Consider the following 16106-nt stretch of genomic DNA (forward strand, 5'->3'; position numbering starts at 1 on the left):
CGTGTGATCAAATAATTTAAGTCTCGTCACCATATGTTTATAGGGTATGCCAGGATCATCCCAGTGAATTCCATGGTAGAAAAGTGTTAACCACTTTACACTCTTCCGTGTCTTAGCACACTTCACATACTTGAAAGACCTCGGTGACACAATGTTTGATAAGTATGTCTCTATTATTCCCGAATCTTGTGTGTATGCTATGAATGCAACATCTTTATATATGAACTGTCTACGCTCACCATCATAGAAACCCTGAGCATCTGCAATTATGTTCACACCTTGAGATGTCATTGTGATATGCTCTAGGTATGGTGATGCATCTGTGGATTTATACAGCTTGTTGCACAACAATAGTGAGCGGGCAGTAGTTGATCACATGGTCATGAAGAACTAGAGCATATGTGACAGTGTGTTCTGGGAAATTTGTCAAAGACTCAAATTCAATTCACACATCTATAGGCCCAGACTTAATTATCTCATTCTGTTTCGAGCAGTCTATTACGATGATTGGTGAAAGCTCCTTGAACTTCCATGGACTGAGTAGACACCCTCCTCCCTCTCCTTCGGCAATTTCATAGTGAGAAGTACGAAACCTTGCATACATGTCATATGCTAGAGTGTATTTTCATTCCACTGCAGGTGTAAATTGTCATATGGGTAGAATTATGAATTCAGATCGACTTTGGCATTAGTTACCTTGCAGTTGTTGAATACAGTGGAATCATTTGCTATATTAGCTCTTCTATCAGTCTGAAATGCAAGTATGATGAATCTAGGTGTCTCTAGCTGCGAAGATGTTTTAATAGCCCATGTTTGTCTGCACACAGTCTGTAACATTGGATACTCAAAAACCTCCCATGAGTGAAATGTCAGTGATAGAAATGTACCAGAATTCAGAACTTTTAAAAACTGTAAACACTGCTCATCTGATACACTGATGTGGGGCATTTTCCATATTATCTTGCTGATTGTGATCACATTCCCTTCTTGAGTTCCTTAAATGTATTTGTTGTTAGCCATCGCGCTCCATACCAGAATGAGTTTCTGTTTAGCATTCATAATAATCTGTCTCATGTCCTCAAAGTACCCCATAAGCATTTTTAGAGGTATGTGTGCAGTAAATCACTTGTACTCTGCAACTGTTCTATCCCATGGATCATCTATGAACCATCGTGCATTTTCTAAACTATGCAAATCTGTGGGTGATGCAGAGACGTATGTTTTAAGGGTCAATGTTGTGCCGACATTGCATGTATGGTCGATCTCAGACCCATTGAGTTCATAGCATATCTCTTGGAACAGGAATGCTAAAACGTTACATGTAAGCTTGGATCCCACTGTACCACTGCCATTGGTTTTCTTGAATGACCCCTATAGATATAGGAAACTCTTGCATGGAAGCATCAGTGCATGTTGGTGCTGGATGAAAATCCTAATTTCATCATTCTTGTCAATTGTGGTTGAAGCATAAGGTTTATGCGAGAAGTATTCCTGACATATAATTCTCTCATCATACTCTACTGGACTGATCATATTGAGTGAGGATGTCATTACGAGGTTTCAAGCCAACTGATTTAAGAAACAAGTAGTTCGCACGTGTTATCACTTTGCGGTTCGGTAGTGAAGTGACTTGCTGTGGATTGCGTGCACTTATTTTATACCATATGCACATCCTGCCTTAGATGTAATCGTACAATTATTTCCTCACCACTAAAGTCAACAAGTTGATTTTTCTGGTCCACAATACGCAGCTCCAAATAGTCCAATGTCTGAGCTGTCACTGGAAGGTATATTGCATTCGCAGGAGTCTCAACAACCTTATACCCTGCTGCAACTGAGGGGAGTAATCCGTAAATAGTACGAATCAGACTATCGTTGAGATAGGATTTTGTTGCAATGTTACACTCGACTTGGATTGTGCTGATGGGAAATATGTCCACAGTATGATCTGACTTGTAAAATTTACTTGGATCTTTCTTCAAAACCTGCCCTTTTGTGAAACCCAGTAGGCGCCCTATTGAACCTTTCTGGTTAAAGTCAATCATTGCATTTACACTCCTTATTTCAGATTTAAGTGTATTGATGTTTGCACATAGCTCAATACCTTTTCCAGACTGTTTTAAGACTTCATTTAAATCATCGATATCGTATGCACCCGGTTCTATTTCCACAATGTCTTTTTCACCATTAATACCCACTTGCAATTTGTTGTTAGTCTCAGTGATATTTGGGATGCTGTTGTATGTCTCCAGTCAAATCAACGCAATACTCCATTCACCAATGCTCAAATCAATTGGCGGGAAGTAATTTGCATGCAATACAGATGATCATTCTTTTAACATCAAAGTATACGACATAGCATCTGAATCTCATCTGATGAAGGAATGTTTATAGCTCCTCCTTATATACCATGCTTCTTCTTCATTGTAAACATCAAGAGAAACATGATTCATAGATGTCCACAGAGGTATGTATTAAAGTCCTGATAGCGCTGATAATTGTAGAACACATGTCTTCTGTGAATAAAGTATCATTGTAATTCTTCTGGTGGTTGCAGGTCACAGAATGAGTCAAAATAGTAGATGGTATCCGCATTTTTCATAACGTATGATGCCCAGTGGGTGTCAGGGCCTCCAGCAACATCTAAATTCACAATGCCAGATTCACTAGTTTTCCGCACAGTCTTCAGTAATGTATCCCACATAGACACACCACAGAATCTTGGAATGTTGAATTTGTTTCTAACAAAGTTAAGAATATCAATATTTGTGAGGGGCGGCTTGGTAGGCCCACTAATGGGCTTTTTTTATTTATAAATAGACCATGCCCTTTCCTGTATGGTTTCAAGTATACTCCTTTTCCAATGGCTGCAGCTTCCATCATGCAGTTATGTCTTCTTGCCTCTTCTAACTGTGCTTGGGAGTTTTGCATGTTCTTGACTGTTCAAGCAATAGTTGCAGCACCACCAGGGAGGGACCCTACCACTAGGAGCATGGAGAGGGCCAGGATGAGAAATGGAAGAAAACCACCAGATGTCTTGGGTATTGATAGAACTTGAGGCACTTTAAGCAATCTTCTTCTTCTTCTTCTTCTTCTTCTTCTTCCCGCACCTTTCAGCTTCGGTACATTTTTAGCTACATACATCACTGACAGGATACAGTTCTTCAAATAGCTCTGCTTCCCGCCCTTGTCCTTCTTCTTGTTTAGTGCACAATGTGCAGCATTCATAACTCGCTTGGAATTCATCACTTCGAAACCCAACTTAATTTTTCCTCAGATGATTTTATCAACTGCAAATGCTGTGATGCGTTGATCTATACCAATACCCTTTCTTCCCTGTATAACCTTAGCCTTATCAGCTAAAATCCTATCTGCAATGTGATGACTTGAGAGATCTTTATTTGCAGCATATGGAATGTCATGTTCCATACACGCTTTGTCAAGCAGATTAACCCCCTTATCACCTCGTGCCAAGCATTTCTGAAGCTTTCTCCCAGATCCACCATAGTTATACCCAGGGATGTGTAATTCCACTGGCAGTTTGTCTAGAATACCACCACCTCCTCTAATACATCTCCTAGCATGCATGTTATGCTACTGCGGTGGTTGTGAACTGTGCGTCCCCATTATATAGCAAATCTTTGGCATCAATTCAACTGTTTCATGCAGCAGGAAAACCAAGCCATTTGACTAGTGCTTTATCTCCCTGATGTCTTACGATTCTCTCCTCGAGAAAAACATCCGGTTCTGAGCTTTTCTGCAACTCCTCGGTGTAGAAGCCAACTGCAATTTCTTCACCTTTACTATCCTTCAATATATAAGTTCTAGGATTTGTTCTTTGTACCTTTGAAACTTTAAATATCTCTGTGGACCAGTTTGGTAGGTATGATTTCTCGAACACTCTCTTGTGTTTTGAGATATGCACCGAATCACCTACATTAAATTTCTGTCTGCGTGGATCCAGCATTTTAATGTGATAGTACACCATATCCTTGAGTCCATTATCATGAACCTCAATTGGTCTCATTTTTATTGTGGTATTTTTGGTTTGATTATACTAAGCAATAATTTTTGGGAGGATATGTGTCAATTTGTATGAGCTGTGAAGGTTAAAACACATCCACATTCGACCTTTTATTGTTCTGTTCAGACGCTCCACAATATTTGCCTTTAGGTGTGCGAATGTTGAGTAGTGATGTATTTCATACTGCTGCATCATGGTCTTGAAATACCTATTGTAAAACTCTCTGCTGTGATTGGTTTGGAGGTTGTCTGGGCATCGATTCATCCCTGTCTGTAGCAAATGCTCCAAAACATACATGACATTTCTACCCAATTTTGTTTTAACAGGTAATGCCTAGGCAAATTAGTTGAATCCATTATACTCATGTGAATATTCCTTCATATCTACAAGATCAGCTTGCCATAAGTCATCCAAACTTTTAATCACAACATGCCTACAAGGTTATGTTTTGCGTGCTGGTTTGTGCAGTTCCCGAACTACTGTCTCCATACTTATTTGATGATACCTCTCTCTTTAAGCTCAGAGATTACTGAAACAGCGTCATTCGAATGAGCTGTATTGCCTGCAGCAGCTGGTGCCATGAGCAGCCGTAGTCAATCTATTACCTCATTTTGGTCGTCATAATATATATACTGATGGGGTTTGGTTGTTCACTGCTTTATGCTCAATGTCAATGCCATCAAAGCTGCTGCTGCTGCTGCTGTTGTTTTTGTTGTTGTTGTTATTGTTGTTTTCACCATCAAGTATTAGTTTTATGATGGTTTTATATTTCTTGTTGCTCAGGATTTTCGCAGTCTTATGTACATTAGTCATGTGCAGTATTTCACGGTACATTTCCCTATCATTAAGTGAATAATTTATAGGTTTTTTTGGTAGGTCTTAGGAAAATAAGAGTCATTAAGCCAGATGTTCTCTCAAACCATCTGTCACCAATTTGTATTGTGTCATCAGTTACAATCATAGGATGCATGCCCAACATGTACGATCTTCCCCTGCTAATGCCAAATGTTCTATCTATCTGACCAGGGGCATGATGGATAATGATTTCATCAATGGCAACACCATCATTATAGTGTGTTTTAGTTTTTGCTGACAGCTGTCTGAGAGATTCAGTAACCAGCTTACAGGACTCTCTTAGTGTTTGCTGTCGATCCATATGCCCTAACCTCAGCAACCATAATTTCTCATGAACTGTTTTCCATGCTTCAATCACTTTCTGCTTCATTGATATCTCAGTGTATACTAATTAGATATCCCCACAGAGTGAGGCTTCTTCTTCCTCTTACTGTGTGCCTGCTCCCCCTTCTCAACAACAAGGAAATCTACATCTATTTTCCCCTCAATAGCCTCGACCTTTCCAGTTAAGTCGGTTACCTTCTTACCAACTTCATTAACAAACTCATTTAACGCATTCGCCATTCTCGAAAGAGTCTGGTAATACATCTCTAGTTCTCTACACATACCTCCAACTTTATGCACAATAGCCTGAATTTCCACATCCATGTTCAGGCGAATGTTGTGTCCGTGTACACCCATTCTCTTGGGTTGAGAGCTAGACATGTGTGAATTTGTCCATGGTGCAGTGTATACTGACCTCCCTTACCATGCTATATATGCAGAAACTCTTGAAATTTTCGCCTGTACATACCATCACTAAGTTTTCTTGTTTTATCAATAATGAGAAACTCATGCTGTGAATGATTTCAGCGATCAGCACATATCTTTACAAAATCATTGAACAACATGTGCCTGGTAAATGTGTTTTAAATTCAGATTGTCTGGTTTGAAGGCTATAATGAGGTTGGCATTATCCCCAACCAACTGTTTCGGGATTCTGGAAATTGTTTGGCTTAGATAAAATACATCAGAACCCATACGTTGACTGAAACAGAAATATTTTTGAATTTGCTCTTGGTTTTCCACAGCAAATTCAGCTTTGCTTTTTCAGGAGGAGGGATATCATCACATTCACTGACTGTTTTTGAGAATACACTAACATGTTCAACCCGGACTCCATCTACATGTGTTAGCAGCATCATGAGGACCTTAGTCTTGCCACAATTGGATGGACCTACAATAATTGCTTGTATATTATCAGGAAGGAGAATTCTGTTCTTCTTCAGGTCTTCTTTTGCATCTTCATGGAACCAGTCACCGACAACAAAGTCCTTGTGATGAGGATTACATAAAACCCATGAAGAGTAACTTTATCATTCATTTTGTGAATAACTGTCATAGCACTGAAAAATAATGATATTAATAAGTAATGATAATTAAATGGACACCCTAGCTGCAAACAGGCGTTGATCTACTTCATTGGGGACATGTTGAAAATGTGTGCCCCGACCGGGACTCGAACCCGGGATCTCCTGCTTACATGGCAGACGCTCTATCCATCTGAGCCACCGCGGGCACAGAGGATAGTGCATCTGCAGGGACTTATCCCTTGCATGCTCCCCGTGAGATCCACATTCCCAACATGTCCACACCACTACATTCGTAGTGCGCCTAATAGATGTAGTGGTGTGGACATGTTGGGAATGTGGATCTCACGGGGAGCGTGCAAGGGATAAGTCCCTGCAGACGCACTATCCTCTGTGCCCACGGTGGCTCAGATGGATAGAGCGTCTGCCATGTAAGCAGGAGATCCCGGGTTTGAGTCCCGGTCGGGGCACACATTTTCAACATGTCCTCAATGAAGTAGATCAACGCCTGTTTGCAGCTTGGGTGTCCATTTAATTATTATTACATTTCTAGCAAAGCTGCTTGATCATCCACGGTAACTGTTCTTTCAGGAACAGATACTACCGCCATATATAGATATTAATAAGTATATACTTTTACTATAATGAGAGAGGTATGAAATAAAACACAAACACAGTTTAAGATTACATTTACATACATACATTATTTATTTAAATATCATAAATAGGATGCAGTATTTCAAGAAGATCATCGGACTCTTTCTTTATCTTCTTCTTCACACCTGTACAGTATTTCCCAAACAAAGCTTTTTGACATGCAATAAATTCTGCGCGTATCTTCCTCAAACCAATGGCTGCCTCACAGTACTCAAGTTTTTCACATGCGCATTTAATCTGTTTCTCTTTTGTGTTCAGTGTTCATATGCAAACAAAGGCACTGCTTCAAATCATCAACGTGTACACTATGCACATGTAGGAAGTTTACAGCATCATTGTATGGGGAGTCTATGTTCAGCAACCAACAGTTCAATCTTTCCAAAGCATGATGTAGTGCAGTATCCAGATTGTATAACTTCATAACTGAGGTGTGCCTTAGATAAACACAGTTGTCACCCGATTTCACAATTAGTGCACAGTCATAATAACTGTTGTAATAGATGGTGTCATTCCAGTAAGGTGAATGTCTGGGGGAGAATGAGATCGATAATACTTTGTAGTCATTTGCTGATTGATGTACTGCTCTCCACGACATATTTCGTCCTAGTAGAAGTCGGAAATCGGCACTTTAACACCCTTCGATGCATTTTCAATTTCTATTCTCGCATGCAAACCCCAGTCATGATGTGCTTCTATACCAACTTTTCAATGTCTTGACAAATTCTTCACGCTATATCATATCTCCCTTTCATCTTCATCTACATCCTATTCCATTTCCATAATATTGCCCTCAAGTACATCTCCTTTGTATAGATTCTCTATATACTCTTTCCACCATTCTGCTTTCCATTCTTTGCTTAGCACTGGTTTTCCATCTGAGCTCTTGGTATTCATACAGGAGGTTCTCTTTTCTCCGAAAGACTCTTTAATTTTTCTGTATGCGGCATCTATCTTGCCACTAGTGATATAAGCTTCTACATACTTAAATTGGTCATCTAGCCATTGCTGCTTAGCCATTTTGCACTTTCTGTTGATCTCCTTTTTTTAGATGTTTGTATTCCTTTACACTTGCCTCATTTATTGCATTTTTATATTTTCTCCTTTCATTGACTAAATTCAAATTAATCCAAATATCAAAACTGTTAATACATTAACTGAAAAAAGAGCTTTCAAAAAACCAATATTTATATACAAAGCATAATCCAAATCAGAAATCATAGATGTCTAAAAACATCAATTTTTTGTAAAAAGCTTTAGGGTATCCATAAAAGACTCCAACCTAATGATGTGTAAAATTGGTTTGTATAACCAATTATGATGTAACCCAGTAAGTAATCAAGCCAAACATTCTTCTTATTCTATAACATAACATCAGTAAAACAGGCTCCAAGTTGTTAGTTTTGTGTTTGGAACAACAAACTCAAATTTTGTGTTACACAAATGAGTTCCAAATTGTACTACTACTGAAACTTCCTGGCAGATTAAAACTGTGTGCCCGCACGAGACTCAAACTTTGCCTTTCGCAGGCAAGTGCTCTACCAACTGAGCTACCGAAGCACGACTCATGCCCGGTCCTCACAGCTTTACTTCTGCCAGTATCTCGTCTCCTACCTTCCAAACTTTACAGAAGCTCTTCTGCGAACCATGCAGAACTAGCACTCCTGAAAGAAAGGATACAGCGGAGACATGGCTTAGCCACAACCTGGGGGATGTTTCCAGAATGAGATTTTCACTCTGCAGCGGAGTGTGTGCTGATATGAAACTTCCTGGCAGATTAAAACTGTGTGCCCGGCAGAGTGCAGAGTGCAGAGTGAAAATCTCATTCTGGAAACACCCCCCAGGCTGTGGCTAAGCCATGTCTCCGCAATATCCTTTCTTTCAGGAGTGCTAGTTCTGCAAGGTTTGCAGGAGAGCTTCTGTAAAGTTTGGAAGGTAGGAGACGAGATACTGGCAGAAGTAAAGCTGTGAGGACCAGGCGTGAGTCGTGCTTTGGTAGCTGAGTTGGTAGAGCACTTGCCCGCGAAAGGAAAAGGTCCCAAGTTCGAGTCTCGGCTGGGCACACAGTTTTAATGTGCCAGGAAGTTTCTTATCAGCACACACTCCGCTGCAGAGTGAAAATCTCATTCTGTACTACTACTTTCCACCTGGTGGGCTTATGGAATGGTTGTTGTGTAGTCAGCTTTTGTGGGAGCATGAGTATTTGGTGCACTACCATTATGTATGCACATATTGTTTATTTTAAATCTGACATGCTAATATCCAGTGATTCACATATTTGTGATGTGACACAATACATAACACAGATGGAGGAGATTATGTTAATTTGTAGAGTATAAGGTATGTTACTTTTCCAAGTGTATGGACAATTACTTTTGCATATTGTTGTACTTGACTTGCAAACCTATTACTCTGTCTACTTGGTACTGTCCATTGGAGTTTCAAAGATGGTAATGTAATCTTACAAACACTGGTTATCAAAATAAATGCTTTACTAGTGATCTTGGCTTTCTGAAGTTTTTCTTCTGAGTGTATTTCTCTGCAGATCACCTCCATTCTGTCACACTGTCAGGAGTATGTAATATAATCATTCAGTCAACCAGCCTGGAATGAACACATTTATGTGTTGCTTCTAGGACTCAAGGAGGAACACCAGCCCCGAATCAAAACTGTCCAACAGATTAATGAGAAGGGCCAGTGTGCCAGCAACATGGCAATAGGTTTTAGGTGGTTTTCCACATCCAACTAGGTAAATATTGGTCTGGTTCCCATATCCCACCTTAGATACATAATGTAAAAGCATTGGGAAAATGATCTCGCACTTGAATAAGTGCTTTACTGTAGATACAGACAGCAGGGGAACATGAATTCCATCCCAGGGGGAGGTGATGGCCTCAGCTAGGGCATTTGACCACTCACTGTTACTGACATGATTTCAACCTCTATAACAATGCCAACCACATAGTCAAAAAGTACAAGGCAAGAATGAAGAAAAATATATAATTGTTCAGTCATAATATCTTTTGATGAAGCTACGATACTTTCAAGGAGGAAAAATGAAGATAATAATTTACCTGGATTTCTTGAGGGCAAGGTTGCACCAGATCGTATTGCACTTGTAATAGACAGAAAGTGCATAATTGCATTTGACAACAATCTGACTATGTGCTCCCTGGAAAAAAGATGCCCCCCCCCCCACACACACTGCTGAATAATGAAACATATTCTGTAGGTACTGTGGGAATCAGGAAGAAGGCCTCCTTTAAGTGATGAAGAAGAAAGACAAACTCTTATGATATGAATTCAAGACAGGTCACATACTCATTAGCTGTCTTAAAGTGGCAGGACACTGAAAAGTAACAGTTCCATCTACAGCAATATCTCGTATGCAGGGCAAAACCAAACTCCACTGACAACATTTTGGAGAGTGTTCAGAGACACTTTTCTGAGTATTTGGGCATAAGAGATCCATAGTGTCTGACAGCTTGCTTCAAGTAATTGGATTTTGTCTGATTTCTTACCTCTATTCAACTTCCAATCCGAATTGCACTGGAAATATCTGTACAAGAGCCCAAATGTTAACAGTATGTGCTGTGGGTATTATCTGATGATAAGTTAGTTCCATGCACCTATGGTGCTTACTACTGACAGCATAATGCCTGTTTTAATCTTTACTCTGATTTAATACTAATTGGTTCTGTCTTGGGTCAGTTTTCCAACAGATGAGGTTTTACATTAACAGTGTAACAGTGACATCCAGTAGTATGGATAGGTCTACTGCTGAAGAGTTACCTAATATACACATTGTATATAAATTACCTGAATGCAATGTAGGAGCAATACAATGACACTATACAAAGTTGTTCCCACAGTGATGAAACCACATCACAGTACTTTTGCATCTTTTCATAGGCGCTTACAACAAAATGTATCCTTCCATGATACCTTGATTGGGTATTACAATCTTTTTAACTATTGTGAAGGTATTTTAACCAAATGAAGGGTAATTAAAGTAACAAATGAAATTAATCATAATTACATTATCATTCTGTATGAAACCACTGGAAATCACTGGTTTCTTATGCCAAGCTACTCAGAAAATATCCCTAAATGACCTCCAATATTTTGTCGGTGGAGTACAAGTTTACCCTGTAGATGTAACACTTGTTTTCAGAAAAAGTAGAGTTGGATCTACGTGTAATATAGCATGTCCAAGTGTTACTAAACATACATTTGTGCAATTTCAGGTAAATAGTGCTACAGAGATACTTTCTGAATGATATTTTACTATGTCACCTCCCATAGGCTGCTATTTTAGCATATTTTAGTTTTGTACTAATTGAGGTCAAGTGACTGTCTTCTAGCAGAGTTGTATTCAGAGCAAGTGTATTGTAACACAGTAATTAATTATCTACCAGTTCTAAATAAAAACAAGTTCCACATAAACACTTATCAGCACACAAACAGCCAAAAAATTAATTGTTTACAGACCTGTTTTTTCATATATGTGGCGCAATCAAACATTGTTGTTATGTAGAGTCTATAGCATGTCTTGAAGATATGTACAGCATTTGACATATCTTTCAGATATATCATATATTTTTATAATCATGGCATGACTCAAAAATATTCAGTGTTTTATTATTACCATACTACCAAACAATACTGTGTGTGAATGTTTATTGTTTTTGGATGTGTTTGTACACACGATAATAAATTATGTAAAGTTACTTTTATTTTGCACTGAATCAACTGTTGTGATATAATATTCTTGTTCCATAAGTAGACTTACCAAATGAAATATTATCCTAAAACATCAGTCTCAGGTAATTTTTGCATTAAGAAGCTGTCGTAATGGAAGCAGTGAATATCTTTGATCAAAAAGTATTATACTACTAGACATTTCCTTCTACAGTTCCCTAGAATTTAATCACATAACTATTCCATAACATAAAATGATGAAATCTTTGTATGACTGTGTGAATAAAGGATTACCCTAAAACTGTTGAATTTTCCTATGGAATAATAGGACTTTGACACTAAAAGCTCATATAACAAGCTTTGTTTTCAAGTAATTCCTACCTTTAAATTTTAGTCTTATGCACTATACCATGTGGAAAATTTTCTCTGTATTGAGTATTGTGACCCAAGGTTTTCAACACTTTGCGTTTACTGAATATAAGTTCTTTTCAGGAACATGAATAGATTTTTACCCGTCACTGAGCCTCATGAAATGCTTTGAGAAGTGGTTTATAAGCCAGCAAAGTTATTTATTTAATTTCAGATTATTCTGTAGCAGAGTTATCAGCTCAGCTGAATGCCGTGCAGGGAACCAAGGTTCAGTTTACAGTACTAACAGGGATTATTCCTTGAGGGGAACCGAGCGAGGTGGTGCAAGGGTTAGCACACTGGACTCACATTTGGGAGGATTATGGTTCAAACCTGCATCTGAACGTGCTGGTTTAGGTTTTCTGCGATTTCCCTAACCTGCTTCGGTGGTTCTTTTGAAAGGGCATGCGCAATTTTCTTTCTCATCCTTCCATAATCCGGTGGAACCAATGACCTTGTTGTTTGGTCTCCTTCCCCAAATAAACCAACCAACCTTGATGGGAGGACTTTTATGGGAAGCATTCAGCCTCATGAGGGCAACTAAAGCAGCTACTTGACTGATTAATAGCAGTTCCAAGGTCAAGGAACCTGACAATGAGTGGAAAAGCAGTGAGCTGACTACATGCCCTTCCACATTACATCTGATGATGCCATCGGCAATGGATGACATGGTTGTCTGCGTCTACATCTACATCTACATCTACATAGTCTGCAAGCCAGTCTATGGTGCTAGGCGGAGGGTACCCTGTACTACCACTAGTCATTTCCTTTCCTGTTCCATTTGCAAATAGAGTGAGGGAAAAATGTCTATATGTCTCCGTATGAGCTCTAATTTCTTGTATCTTATATTTGTGATCCTTACATGCAGTGTATGTTCACAGCAGTAGAATCATTTGGCAGTCAGCTTCAAATGCTGGTTCCCTAAATTTTGTTAATAGTGTTTCTTGGAAAGAGAATCACCTTTCCTCCAGGGATTTCTATTTGAGTTCCTGAAGCATCTCTGTAACACTTATGTGGTGCTCAAACCTACCGATAACAAATCTAGCAGCCCACCTCTGAATTGCCTTGGTGTCTTCCTTCGAATTGACCAGTACGGATCCCAAACACTTGAGCAGTAGTGAGGAATAGGTCGCACCAGCATCCTATATGTGGTCTCCTTTACAGGTGAACCACTCTTTCCTAAAATTCTCCCAATACACTGAAGTCAACCACTTGCCTTCCCTACCACAGTTCTCACATGCTCATTCCACCTCATATTGCTCTGCAACATTACACCCAGATATTTAAACAACTCGAATGTGTCAAGTAGGACACTAGTAATACTGTATCTGAACATTACACGTTTGATCTTCCTACTAATCTGCATTAACTTACATTTGTCCACATTTAGGTCTAGCTGTCATTCATCACACCAACTGGAAATTTGGTTTAAGTCATCTCGTATCTTCCTACAGTCACTCAACTTCGAGACCTTACCATACACCATGGAATCAGCAGCAAGCAATCACAGATTGCTTCCCATCCTATCTGCCAAATCATTTACATATATAGAAAACAACAGTAGTCCTATCACACTTCCCTGGGGTACTCCTGATGATACCTTTGTCTCCGATGAACACTCGCCGTCAAGGGCATCATGCTGGGTTCTATTATTTAAGAAGTTTTTGAGCTACTCACATATCTATGAACTTATTCCATATGCTCGTATCTTCATTAACAGTTTGCAATGGGGCATCATGTCCAATGCTTTCCAGAAATCTATAAATATGCAACCTGTATGTTGCCCTCATCCATAGTTCACAGTACACCATGTGAGAATAGGACAAGCTGATTTTCACACAAGCAATGCTTTCTAAATCCATGCTGATTCATGGACATAAGCTTCTCTGTCTCAAGAAAGTTTATTACATTCGAACTGAGAATATTTTCAAGTATTCTGCAGCAGTCAGTTGGGCCCCAGAGCCCTGTCTAGGGCCAGCTCATGGTATTTTCTTTCCAGTAATTGTCTGTTTCCTGTTTTCATGTATGAGCTGAAGCACTATAAGGCATTGTATCTGAACCTAGATTTTTGTTGTACCCAAAGGATTATAAAATGATACAGTAAACTGTTTCTTTTCACAAGTTATTAAAATTTATGTAACTTTTTTATCTTTGTCTACTGAAAAATTATTTTTATCTATAAACTTATTAATAGAAATTATGTTTGTTGTTTTCTGGAACCTAAATGGACTCTTTAAAATTATGCTCTTTTTGTATTACACTTTATAATATAATAAGGATAGATTAAAAACTTACTCACCAATTGATTGCAGGGGAAAACACATATAAAAGGTTGGAAATGTGCAAGCATTTGGAGCCGGTGGCTCCTTCTCCTGTTAGAAGGGTTGAAAGGAAAGGAAGCAGAATGAAGGAAAAGGACTGGCAAGGTTAAGGAAACGGGAAAAATTAAGGAAAACTTGCCCAGTACTGTGGGTCAAAGGAGGCTTACTGGACACAATAAGAAGAAAAACCTTTCCTGGCTTGAACAAATTCGTATAGGTACAGTTTCACTGGTTACCATAGCTCAACAATGAAATATCTTTTTTAAAGCTAGTACAGATCAAAGATATATGACAAAATGCTAAAGCTGTTGTGAAATTTTCACACAAACTTGCCAACTTATCAAAGGAAGGTTGCAGCTAGTGTCTTTTCAATCTTCACAGATTTTTATCAGGTGAATATGAACTATTTTGTAAAGAAATGAGGGCATTTAATATAAAGCTACCAGCAACTATATAAAGTTATGTTTTCCCCAACATAACACTGCTTATGTAGCAATAAAACTATACAACTGTTTATGCTTCATATTTTGAATATCACCTTGAAAGAGAAATTTAATAAAACAATAAAACTATTCCCTGTAGAAAGGCCTTAGGAGCCGGTGAATTCAAACTAAATGCAAATGTGGAAATAGACATATGGTGTAATAGAATTAAAATGTGTATAGGCAGAATGGTAGCACAGTCGATGTGTACTTATTTATGGAGTAGCGGAATTAAAATGTTTATAGGTAGACTTTATAGTAGATTTAAAATGTGTAATTAAGAATGGTGTTATTGTCTTTAAAAATTATATAGCTATATGATTAAATAGTGTATGTGACTATTATTTTGTAAAACTGATAAAGCAAATGTGCACTTGTGCCCATATAGGATCAGATACATGTGACTACATTTTTGCCATTTTTCAGCTGTTATTAACATAAGATATATGGAATCAGGATCTATCTTATGATGAAAAAAGTGTAACACTGTCTTAATTCATTTCCATTTTAGCTGGCAACATTTTATGAAAATTAATACGGATCAGACAGGCAGAAGATCTGATCCATTTATAGACTACAGGGTGTAGCGTTATTTTCTTAAATGTAACACTTCTTATGTTTCTTTGCTCCTAATAGAACTGTTACAAGCTGCTTTTCCTGCTACTTCTGTTTCAACGTATTGTCACTGTTGCTCTGTTACAACAATGAAATGAGAGTTCCTGGCAAGGAAAATAAACATTCTTTCAGTTGTGAATGGGTTTATGAGCAAGTAGGAGTGTAATGGAGTCCAGAGGAAGATGGGTGATGAAAATGTGCCAGGAGAAGCAATGGAATTTAGTGGAATTTTTGAAGTATTATAAACACAGAGAGATAAGCAGTTGCGTAACGACCAAGGTCATCGCTCACAATGAGTATCTCGCATGTGGCTGATGCAATATTGTAATTAATATTTTTTTTAGTAAGAACTAGAGGAGGGAAAGATTTTATTTAATTTATGTAATAATCGGTGAGATCACCAACAAGTTTAATTTTTTTTACAATGGTCAGCACCTTGAACCCACACTGACACAGATTCAGATTCATTTATTTTATGATGATTCCTGGTCCTCAGAGCGAATGGCATTGACGGCAGGTAATAGATTTACCCATGTCTATTGTAGACCTCTGTGATGTGAAATGTCCAATAAGCGATGACGTCCCGGCTGTTAAAACTTTCTAGCCCTGTAACTTTGTCAACTTTTGATCCACGGATGAGGGCCATGGTTACCCAGATGTTACCTTGCTGCAGGTTATCATTGTTGCTAATGGTATT

At 38.5% G+C, this 16106-nt stretch overlaps 1 non-coding gene across 1 annotated transcript; it reads right to left on the reverse strand.

The window, feature by feature from the left end:
• Window positions 1-6362: 6362 nt before the first annotated feature.
• Window positions 6363-6437, reverse strand: Trnat-ugu (transfer RNA threonine (anticodon UGU)). The gene has a single exon. It is a non-coding gene; the product is annotated as a tRNA-Thr (tRNA).
• Between the last annotated feature and the right edge of the window lie 9669 nt (window positions 6438-16106).

The sequence above is a fragment of the Schistocerca nitens genome, chromosome 3 (genome assembly GCF_023898315.1).
Source record: "Schistocerca nitens isolate TAMUIC-IGC-003100 chromosome 3, iqSchNite1.1, whole genome shotgun sequence".
Lineage (NCBI taxonomy): Eukaryota > Metazoa > Arthropoda > Insecta > Orthoptera > Acrididae > Schistocerca > Schistocerca nitens.